The 11254-nt window shown below is 37.5% G+C and overlaps 1 pseudogene; it reads left to right on the forward strand.

The window, feature by feature from the left end:
• The window catches only part of LOC102480992 (40S ribosomal protein S15 pseudogene), a 91196-nt pseudogene extending 82476 nt beyond the window's left edge, over window positions 1–8720 (forward strand).
• The last annotated feature ends 2534 nt before the right edge of the window (window positions 8721–11254 follow it).

Below are 11254 nucleotides of genomic sequence, written 5' to 3' on the forward strand. Positions count from 1 at the left end.
CTTTCCCTCTACCCAAATACTATCGTCCTCCGTGGCTCAAATCATCTCAGGCTCAGTGTTATTAGACATTTTATTTGTAACTCTTACTGAGTTTTGTTTTGTTTTGAGAGGTTTTTGCTATAGGTCTCGTGCGCTTGCCAGAGAGAGACAGAGAGACAGAAAGAAAGAAATCACCACCACCCCCCTCCCAGGAAGGACGGCCATGCTGTAATTATTCCTTCTTCTCCATTCTCCTCTTGGGATCTTGGGCACACACGTACACATGCCTGGCATGACTTTAAGCCATTGGGTCCAGGACTAGAATCGCGGTCAACTACATGGGAGACCAGTGACATAGCCATTACACCAACTACTGGTCCCAACATCATAATGCTCTTCTTCCCACAGAAATACATCAGGATCACAGACAAGGAGGAGAAATACATGACAGAATAAATGTGTCTGCTAGGATGGAAGAGACAGCCATGGGGGAGTGGGGGCATGTAGGTAAATTGAGAGTTAGGTTGTAGGACTCTTGAATGTGAGGCCAAGGAATTTGTGATACATAGAGTAAATAATGGGAGTTACAAATATGATTTGAGTAAGGAAATAAGAAATGAAAGAAATGTGTTGGAAGAGCGATTGGTAGAGTAGGCCGAAGTGAACTGAGGGATTGAGGAAAACAATATAGCTATTTATCTGGGAGCAAAAAGAAGAGAATAGAATAAGATGCTGGTAGAGAAAATGAAAAGGAACAGACAGATAGGAGAGATGTTATAAATCATTTACTTATCTTGTGAATTCTATGACTATTATGTAATTACTACCATAAATAAAAATGCTGTACATCTAGTCAATTTAAGGCAAGAAATAGCATCTTTGAATTGTTTAACTTTTAAATTGTTATGTTCTTAATTAAATTTGTAAAGTTTATTTATATATATTTCCCATGAGTGAGAGAGAAGAGGAAGAGAGAGAGAGAGAGCACCCCCAGCAGAGTCTTGATGCTGCCATTTGGCCTCAGCCCGGATCATAGGCACTCATGAGCCTGTATGTTCAGTAGGGTCTCCAGGTATGAACCCAGAACTTACAATGCAGAAGAATTCCCTTGAGTGCTGCATTTGACCTCTGCATCACAATCTGGCCTCTTTAAGTGTTTTTAAAAAATTATTTAATTTTTTATAAGCTACAGTGTACTAAAAAAAGTTTCTAGGCACTCTACCAGTATGCAATTCAGCATGATTGCTGCTTAGATTCATTGAAAATTGGTCAGCTTTGTTCTTATGTTTTATGTCATTTACTTTCAACTAGTAAATCTTTGAGAAAAATACATTTGTCTGAAAGATTCATGCATCCTACAACACAGAATCTTATCATGAGAAAAAACCAAAATAAGGTCCAGGTGATCATTTGAAAATAAAGCAGTTGTATTTTCTGGTGAAATGATAATTTGCTGACAATTATGCTGGTGTTACGTAATAGACTTGCCAGAAATAGCTATCTCATCATTTGTGTTGTTTCCTGTGCAAAATGTCCTGGTTCAAATTCTGGTTTAAATAACAGCCTACAGAAAGATGTTTAATTTAGTAAATGTAAACAGAGGCCAAATTATAGGGAAGCTGAAAGGAAAATAGTAAGTTCAATTAGAACACATACTGACCCTAGAGGGAGGAGAGGCTGTGCATCAGCAAGTCTGGTCAGGGATGACTTGGGGAGATGCAGTGGCTGTGTCATCGCAGAGGGTTTTTGTTGTGGTGGTTGTTTTGCCATCGGGGACACGTGCTTGCCAGAGAGAGACAGAGAGAGAGAAAGTAAGATATTACCCTCCAGGGGAGATGGCCATATAACAATCTTTTTCCTTTTTGGGATTCTGGGCACATGCCTGGCATGATGCCGTAATGGCTATGTCGCTGAGCTCCCATGTAGTCAACCACGGTTTGAGTCTGGGACCTGGTGGCTTACACTCACTCCAGGTGCGTGTGCATGCATGACCAAGGTTCCAAGAGGAGAAAAAAAAAAAAATAAAAGAAAGAAAAAGAACACCATGTTGTCTGTTCTCTGTCCCTCTACCCAAACACTATCGTCCTCCGTGGCTCAAATCATCTCAGGCTCAGTGTTATTAGACATTTTATTTGTAACTCTTACTGAGTTTTGTTTTGTTTTGAGAGGTTTTTGCTATAGGTCTCGTGCGCTTGCCAGAGAGAGACAGAGAGACAGAAAGAAAGAAATCACCACCACCCCCCTCCCAGGAAGGACGGCCATGCTGTAATTATTCCTTCTTCTCCATTCTCCTCTTGGGATCTTGGGCACACACGTACACATGCCTGGCATGACTTTAAGCCATTGGGTCCAGGACTAGAATCGCGGTCAACTACATGGGAGACCAGTGACATAGCCATTACACCAACTACTGGTCCCAACATCATAATGCTCTTCTTCCCACAGAAATACATCAGGATCACAGACAAGGAGGAGAAATACATGACAGAATAAATGTGTCTGCTAGGATGGAAGAGACAGCCATGGGGGAGTGGGGGCATGTAGGTAAATTGAGAGTTAGGTTGTAGGACTCTTGAATGTGAGGCCAAGGAATTTGTGATACATAGAGTAAATAATGGGAGTTACAAATATGATTTGAGTAAGGAAATAAGAAATGAAAGAAATGTGTTGGAAGAGCGATTGGTAGAGTAGGCCGAAGTGAACTGAGGGATTGAGGAAAACAATATAGCTATTTATCTGGGAGCAAAAAGAAGAGAATAGAATAAGATGCTGGTAGAGAAAATGAAAAGGAACAGACAGATAGGAGAGATGTTATAAATCATTTACTTATCTTGTGAATTCTATGACTATTATGTAATTACTACCATAAATAAAAATGCTGTACATCTAGTCAATTTAAGGCAAGAAATAGCATCTTTGAATTGTTTAACTTTTAAATTGTTATGTTCTTAATTAAATTTGTAAAGTTTATTTATATATATTTCCCATGAGTGAGAGAGAAGAGGAAGAGAGAGAGAGAGAGCACCCCCAGCAGAGTCTTGATGCTGCCATTTGGCCTCAGCCCGGATCATAGGCACTCATGAGCCTGTATGTTCAGTAGGGTCTCCAGGTATGAACCCAGAACTTACAATGCAGAAGAATTCCCTTGAGTGCTGCATTTGACCTCTGCATCACAATCTGGCCTCTTTAAGTGTTTTTAAAAAATTATTTAATTTTTTATAAGCTACAGTGTACTAAAAAAAGTTTCTAGGCACTCTACCAGTATGCAATTCAGCATGATTGCTGCTTAGATTCATTGAAAATTGGTCAGCTTTGTTCTTATGTTTTATGTCATTTACTTTCAACTAGTAAATCTTTGAGAAAAATACATTTGTCTGAAAGATTCATGCATCCTACAACACAGAATCTTATCATGAGAAAAAACCAAAATAAGGTCCAGGTGATCATTTGAAAATAAAGCAGTTGTATTTTCTGGTGAAATGATAATTTGCTGACAATTATGCTGGTGTTACGTAATAGACTTGCCAGAAATAGCTATCTCATCATTTGGGTTGGTTACATTTGTGTTGTTTCCTGTGCAAAATGTCCTGGTTCAAATTCTGGTTTAAATAACAGCCTACAGAAAGATGTTTAATTTAGTAAATGTAAACAGAGGCCAAATTATAGGGAAGCTGAAAGGAAAATAGTAAGTTCAATTAGAACACATACTGACCCTAGAGGGAGGAGAGGCTGTGCATCAGCAAGTCTGGTCAGGGATGACTTGGGGAGATGCAGTGGCTGTGTCATCGCAGAGGGTTTTTGTTGTGGTGGTTGTTTTGCCATCGGGGACACGTGCTTGCCAGAGAGAGACAGAGAGAGAGAAAGTAAGATATTACCCTCCAGGGGAGATGGCCATATAACAATCTTTTTCCTTTTTGGGATTCTGGGCACATGCCTGGCATGATGCTCAAGCCACTGGGTCCAGGACTCGAACCATAGTCAGCCGCATGGAAGTCCAGTGCCTTAACCTGCACCACCTGCTGGGCCCCAGAGTTCCCTTTCTATGTGTATCCTTTTAGTAGTGCAGATGCCCCTTTCTGTTGTGTACATGACCCTTGAAGTCTCTCTGAACTTACATGAGTCTTCATGTAAAGATTTTAATTTATGGGGCTAGCAGGTGGTGTAGTGGTTAAGCTGGACTCCCACATGTTCGACCGCGGTTTGAGTCCTGGATCCGGCAGCTTGAAACAAATCAGGCCCGTGTGTGTGTGCCCTAAATCCCAAAAAGAGAATGGAAAAAAGGGGATTGCAGTGTGACCACATCTCCGAGGGGGTGATTTCTCAGTTTTTCTCTGCCTCTGTGCCAAGCACACATGCCCTATAGCAAAAATCTCTCTTAAAAAAAAAAAAAAAGAGAAAATATTTTAATTTACAAGGATTTATTCAATAAGAATTTTTAAAGTTGCTGTTATTTGTAAAGCCTATTACATATCGACTTGAAAGGGATATAGGAAGAATTAAAACAAACAAACAAACAAACAAAAAACAGTTTTTGTCTATAGGAGACTCCAAGAAAGTAAGTGTTTAAAAAACATAAAAAGAGAGAAGTAAAGACAATGTAAGGGCTGAACCTATAGTGCAACAGTTAAACACTGTCAGAGGAAGCTGGATTGAGTCTTGGTTTGGAAACTTAAGAAACACAGTGGATGTATCTTTTCCCATGCTCAGCAGCTTGAAAGGATGGAGAAATGGAGGAAAAAAGGATTGTGGCACTACCAGACCCGATTGAGGGGATGTTTTCCTTCTTTCATGTGCATGCGTATGCTCACTGGAAAATAAAATAAAAAGAGGGCACAGATTATGGCATGATGGTAACCACAGATGAAGGAAACCAGAGGGATGTACACAGAATATTGAATGAAGATTCTGGAAACCCAGGTCCTAAACTAAGCTATTTTTTTTTCTCTCTGAAATGTGATAAAATGTTTTGAGTTACCATTATTTAAAGAACCTTTGAAGACTTTGCTTTATTTGTCCATCCAACCAAATTTAATTACTGGTTTCTTTTGCCTATAGCCACAGAGGCTCAGTAAATGAATGATACTATCATATGTATTATTATATATAGTAGTGTATTATATATGGTATTATACATACTAATAGTATATTATATATACTATTATATGTATTATTTAAACAAAATATAAACTCCACAGGCCAATATTATGATCTTGCTTTAAATGAAAATTATTTTTTCTTTATTTATGATATGGTGCATATGCAGATGTGAAAGACAGAGAAAGGGAGAGAAAGAGAGAGATGATCACCCTACATAGAGTTTGGGCATTCTCCAATCCCCCTTCCTCCAATCCTCTGGCCTGTTGGATCTTGGGTACTCATGCCCATGCCTGGTGTGTTTTTGGATGGCAGGGCCAGGAATGCAAAGTGTAGTAGCCATGTGGGATCCACCTTGTCTTGCAGAGTGATTTACCTCTGTACCATGAAGCCAGCTCCTAACTTTGCTTTAAATAGTTAAGTGCATTTTATATAAATTAAGAGATAAATGCTTTATTATATTTACTATACGCCAACCTCATAGCAACAAATTACTATTGCATTCACATGAAAACTTATTTATTTATTTATAGTTTGCCAGAAGACACATGCATTAGCTGATGAGAAAACTCAGGGTAGTGGGGCGAGGGGGTGGTCGGTGAGGAAGCACCCTACCACATGGGAGTGGTCACACCACAATCCCTTCTCCATGTCTTCCTCCTTTTGGGATTTTGGGCATGCAGGCACACATGCCCAGTGTGTTTCCCAAGCTGCCCAGTCTGGGACTTAAACTGCATAGTCAGCCATGTGGGGCATAGCCACTTTAATCACCATGCTATAGGCTGGCTTGAAAATGTCTTTATTTTACCTCCATATTTGGGTGATATTTTTGTTAGATATAGAGTTTTATGTTGACTATCTTTTCCTATCAGTCATCTTGCTCTAATATATATTTATAGAACTCTAAACCCAATAACTGCAGAATACACATTATTTTCAAAATCATATAGTACATCGCCAAAATAGATCATACACTGGGGTGCAAAATAAGTCTGAATACATTTGAAAAGGTCAAGCTAATACAGACTATGTTTTCCGGCCACAATAAAATTAAATTAGAAGTCAAACAATAAGATAGTTTTTAAAACTCTAAATACTTGGAAATTAAGCAATATAATTCTAAGCTTATGGCTCAAGGAAGGACTTTAAAAGATAATTAGAAAATATTTAAATCTAAATAATAATAAAATGCTACCTTTCAAAATTTGAAAGATCAAGATACAGCAGTGTTTACAGGGATGTTTAATTTAGTTTATATATTTTTTAAATAGTTATTTATTTTGTTTTATTTATTCATTCATTTATTTTTTAGTTTGACCAGAGAGAAACAGAGGGTGAGAGTGAGAGAGAGAGGAAGTGAGAAAGCAAGACACCAGATTCAGGACTCAGATCCTGGTCGGCTATGTGGGAGTGTCCAGCACCTTAACCACCATGCCACCTGCTGGTCCCTAATTTAGTTTATATTTTAATGCTTGCATTAGAAAAGAATAGAGTTCTAAAATCAACAATTTAATAATGTACCACTTGAAAATATCTGAAAAAGAGACAATGGAGGTCCAATTATAAGAATAAAAAGGATATAATAAAGGCAAGAACATAAATAAATAAAACTGAAGAGAAACAATAGGGAAAATTAGTAATATAAAATGTTAGTTCTTTGCAAAAATCATGAAATTGACTTCTGATTTTCTATCTGGCTTGTTGTCATTTGGAAGTTGTCACTTTCATCCCAACAACAAGAATAACAAACTGAAAATCAACAATTCTTCTTAGATTTATAAGAGAATTGTGAGTACAGGACAAACTGCTGCTTCCATATTACAGAAACAGATAGGGAGATGCAGATAACTGAAGCTATGGACTAAAAATAAAATAGATAGCAACAACAACAAATGCTTGGGTAAAAAAATCTAACAAAAAGTTATGAGAGCTTTATGAGGAAAACTAAAAAACTCTGATGCAATAAATAAAGTGATTTAAATACATAGAATGTTCTATACACATGAATGAGTAAACTCAATATTTTCGAGGCATCTTTTCTTATTAACTTTGTTTTTTTTGGGGGGGAGGGAGAGGTTTTTGCTATAGGGCGCATACACTTGCCAGAAAGACAGAGAGAGACAGAGAGACAGCCAGCAAGAACTAAATCACCCCTCAGGGGGGATGCCACGCTGCAATCACTTCTCCTCCATTCTCCTCTCGGGATCTTGGGCATGCACACACATGCACCTGGTCTGAGTTTAAGCCACCATGTCCAAGACTCGAACTGTGGTGGACTACATGGGAGTCCAGCAACATAGCCATTGTGGCAACTGCTGGTCCCATCTTATTGACTTTGTTTATAGATCGATGACATAATAGGCCCCAAAGAAGCCTTTACAAATGCAAAAGTATAGAAAATATATCTAATATCTTTTCCTACCACAATAGAATTAAATTTGATATCAACAACAGAAAGAGCCTTTGAAAATGCACAAATACATGGAAGTTAAACAATTTGCTCATAAACAACTTCAAAACTACTCAGGAAACTAAGACTGAAATTAAACATTTTCTTGAACCAAATGACCAAAATTCAACATTCTATTAATATAATCTTTGGGACACAGCAAAAGCTATCGTAAGAAGGAAGTTTACAGCAATTAGTGCTAATAACAACAAGAATAATAACAACAAAAAGGAAACACAAGTAAATGACGGAATGGTCCATCTCAAAGAACTGGAAAAACAACAACAACAAAGACCTAAAAGTACTGAAAGAAAAGAATAATAAATAATAAAAAATAATAAAAAAATCTTTAAACCGTCCACTAAACTAATCATACTAAACTGAGACAGGAATCAGATAAATAAAATTAACAATGCAACAGGCAACATTACAATAGATATGACAGAAAAACAAACGATCATGAGTTACTGTACACCAATATATTAAAAAATCTACATGGTATGGACAAGTTTCTTTATGACACTATATACACAAATTGAGCCAAGAATAAACAGAAAGTCTAAAGAGACCAATAGGAAAAAGTCTATAGAATTAGGATATAAAGGAAAAATATGTTCTATAGCTGTACAATGCGTTTGTGTTTTATTATGAAAGATCACCAAAAGGTTAAGCTTTTATAAAGTAAGGGTAGATAATGACGCAAACACAGGTGGCACTGGTTCTTTCTTAGGAGCCATCAAGGTGGCAGAAGGGGAGCGCAGGAAGTGAACCTTCTGCAAGTTCATGTACGGTGACATGGATTTGGACCAGCTGCTGGACACGTCCTGTGAGCAGCTGATGTATACTGCCCGGCAGTGGCAGCGGTGAACCTGGGCCTGCTGCAGAAGCAACACTCGAGGCTCAAATGCCTACACAAGGCCAAGATGGAGGTGTAGCCCATCGAGAAGCTAGAGGTGGTGAAGACTCACCTGCATGACATGATCATCCTGCTCAAGATGGTGGGCAGCTTGGTGGGCATCTACAACCACAAGACCTCATAAGGCCAGAAATTATGGGCCACTACCTGGGCAAGTTCTCCATCACCTACAAGCCCATGAAGCATGGCTGTCCAACCACTGGGGCCACTCACTACTGGTCCTGTATCCCACTGACGCAGCCTGCTTGGCCAATAAAGGCACACATCTTTGGAGGTGGATAAAAATGGGGACATAAATGTGCATGAGTGCTCCCAGGAAGTAATTCTGGCCATGGGGGACCAACACCCACTACTGAAATTGATTTTGCACGTGGAGAAGAATCTATGTGAGTAAAGTGTTGTACCATCCAGTCCTTGACTAGTGTGTTTTCCTTGGCAACTCCAATACTCTGCTCAGACAGAAGGGGCTCAGACTTCTGCTCTGATGATGACAAGTAATGCCATTTTCTAGTAGTGGTATTATGAAGAGGATAAACTGTTCATCAGTGGAGAGAGCTCAGGAATAGTGCCATATATATTTGGTCAATTGATTTTCAACAAAAGGTCAAGACAATTCAATGAAGGAAAGGAATTATTTTTCAATAAGATAGTGCTGGAACAATTGGAGATATACTTTATAAAGGAACATTGACCCTATTTCATTCTATACACAAAAATTAGCTGTAAATAGCAATAAATTTAGATATAAACCTAAAACTATAAAACTCTGAAAAGTAGGGGAAAACTTAATGATAAATAAAAATTTGATAAATTTTATAAAAATTAAAAATGTTTGCTCTTCAAAAGAAATTCATTTAAAAAATGAAAAAGCAAGTCATAGATTAGCAAAAAAATACCCTCTCAATATGTTCATTTGACAAAGGATTCATAGACAGAAAAGAGAATGCTTATAAAAGATTTATAAGAAATGCATTATGATAGAAACGACTCTAGTAAACTGCCAGTGACTTAGTAAGTTAAACACAACATGTACTATTTAACCCAGCTTTCTTGATCCTAGGTATTTATATCATAAATAAAGGAAAATGTACCGGCATGCAAAGACAGATGCTTGCCTGACAATCTTAAACTGGAAACAACCAAAATGTCTACCAAAAGGTAAATGACGGACAAATGCGCTATGTCCATGTGTTAGAGTAATACTCAAGAATAAAAAGGGACTGTGGACACAAGAAGCAACCTGATGAATCTAGGAAATATGATGCAGAGTGAATGAAAGAAAAGATACAAAAGAGTGCAAACTACACGATTCTCTCAATATAAACCAATTTATGGGATAAAAGTCAGTGGCTAAGTGGCAGAGTGAAAAGGAAAGATGGAGAGATGGGTGAGGAATATTTAAGGATGATGGAAATATTTTATGCTTAATTATGACCTTGCCCTCACAGGGGTATACAACTGTCAAAACTCATATATTTTTATTCCTAAAATGGACTTAATTGATTGTATGTAAATTTCTATTCAAAAATAATTTTAAATAACTTTACAAATATAAAGAGGGCATATACAATGTTTTTGCTTCTTGTGTAGAAATGGGAAAATGGGGGCCAGCAGGTGGTGTGGTGGTTAAGGCACCGCACCCTCCCACATGGCTGACTGCGGTTCGAGTCCTGGACCTGGTGGCTTGCTTTCTCACTTTCTCTCTCTCTCTCTCTCTCTCTTATTTCTCGTCTCATTAAAATAAATGAATGAGTAAATAAAATTAAATAATTCTTAAAAAAAAAGAAATGGGAAAATGAAAGGAGTAGGGGAACTTGTGTGAGTTTTTTTTTTTTTCCTTTTTCTTTTTTATGATTTCTTTCTTTTTTTCTTTTAATCTGCTAGAGGGTGCATGCACTCACCAGAGAGAGAAAGAAAGCACCCCCTCCTCCCATGGGAATGATCATGCCACAATCCCTGCTCCTCCATTTCTCCATCCTGTTTAGATTTGGGACATGCACACACATATGCCTGGTGTGTTTCTCAAGCTGCCAGGTACATAACTCAAACCACTTGTTTGGTCATGTAGGATCTAGCTGCTGTAGTCATCTTGCCATGAGCTAGTCCTTTATAATTTCTTATTTACCTTTAAATTGTTGTATATCTTTGCCAGGTACAATATGGATTTTCAAAGCATGCACACAGTGTGCAGTAATAAAGAATATTATCACATCCATCATTTTCAAAGAAAGCTTTTGGAGATGATCACTGATAATTATTAATCTCAGAATGGTTCAAACATTTCTGCTTTGAAATGCCACCTGAGACATTAAAAATACACAATCTGTTAGCCACAAATTATAAAATGCCAAATCAATAAAACAGAAAGATTTATTTTTAAGTTTGGTGTAAACTCATTTAACAGAAAATGCTGATCTGAAATAATTTGAAGTTATTTACAGTCTTCATTTATCCCACTTAATGTGCGTTTTTGCAGAAGATTGATTCATTTGGTTGCAGTGTACTACCCCTGGCCCTGCTGAGGGTGGTTTATCATATACACTATATGCATTGGGTTCTTTTTAAATCTGAGAAAGTCTGAAATACTTTTGGCCATATAGGTGGTAGACAAAGGATGTGCATTTATTGTCTAAGAGTTTTCTACAGTTGTGCTGAAAACTTAACTGAAAATTCAATCCTTTCTCTATTCCTTACAGATGGATGATGTACAAATCAATAGACTTTTTAGGTATAACCAAGCCTTATTGACTAGTAAGTTAAGAAAATTATAAGTGATTAACTAATAATTAAAATTTTAAACCAATGCTATCATATCA

The sequence above is a fragment of the Tupaia chinensis genome, unplaced genomic scaffold, assembly GCF_000334495.1.
Source record: "Tupaia chinensis unplaced genomic scaffold, TupChi_1.0 Scaffold000350_1, whole genome shotgun sequence".
NCBI classification, from domain to species: Eukaryota; Metazoa; Chordata; class Mammalia; order Scandentia; family Tupaiidae; genus Tupaia; species Tupaia belangeri.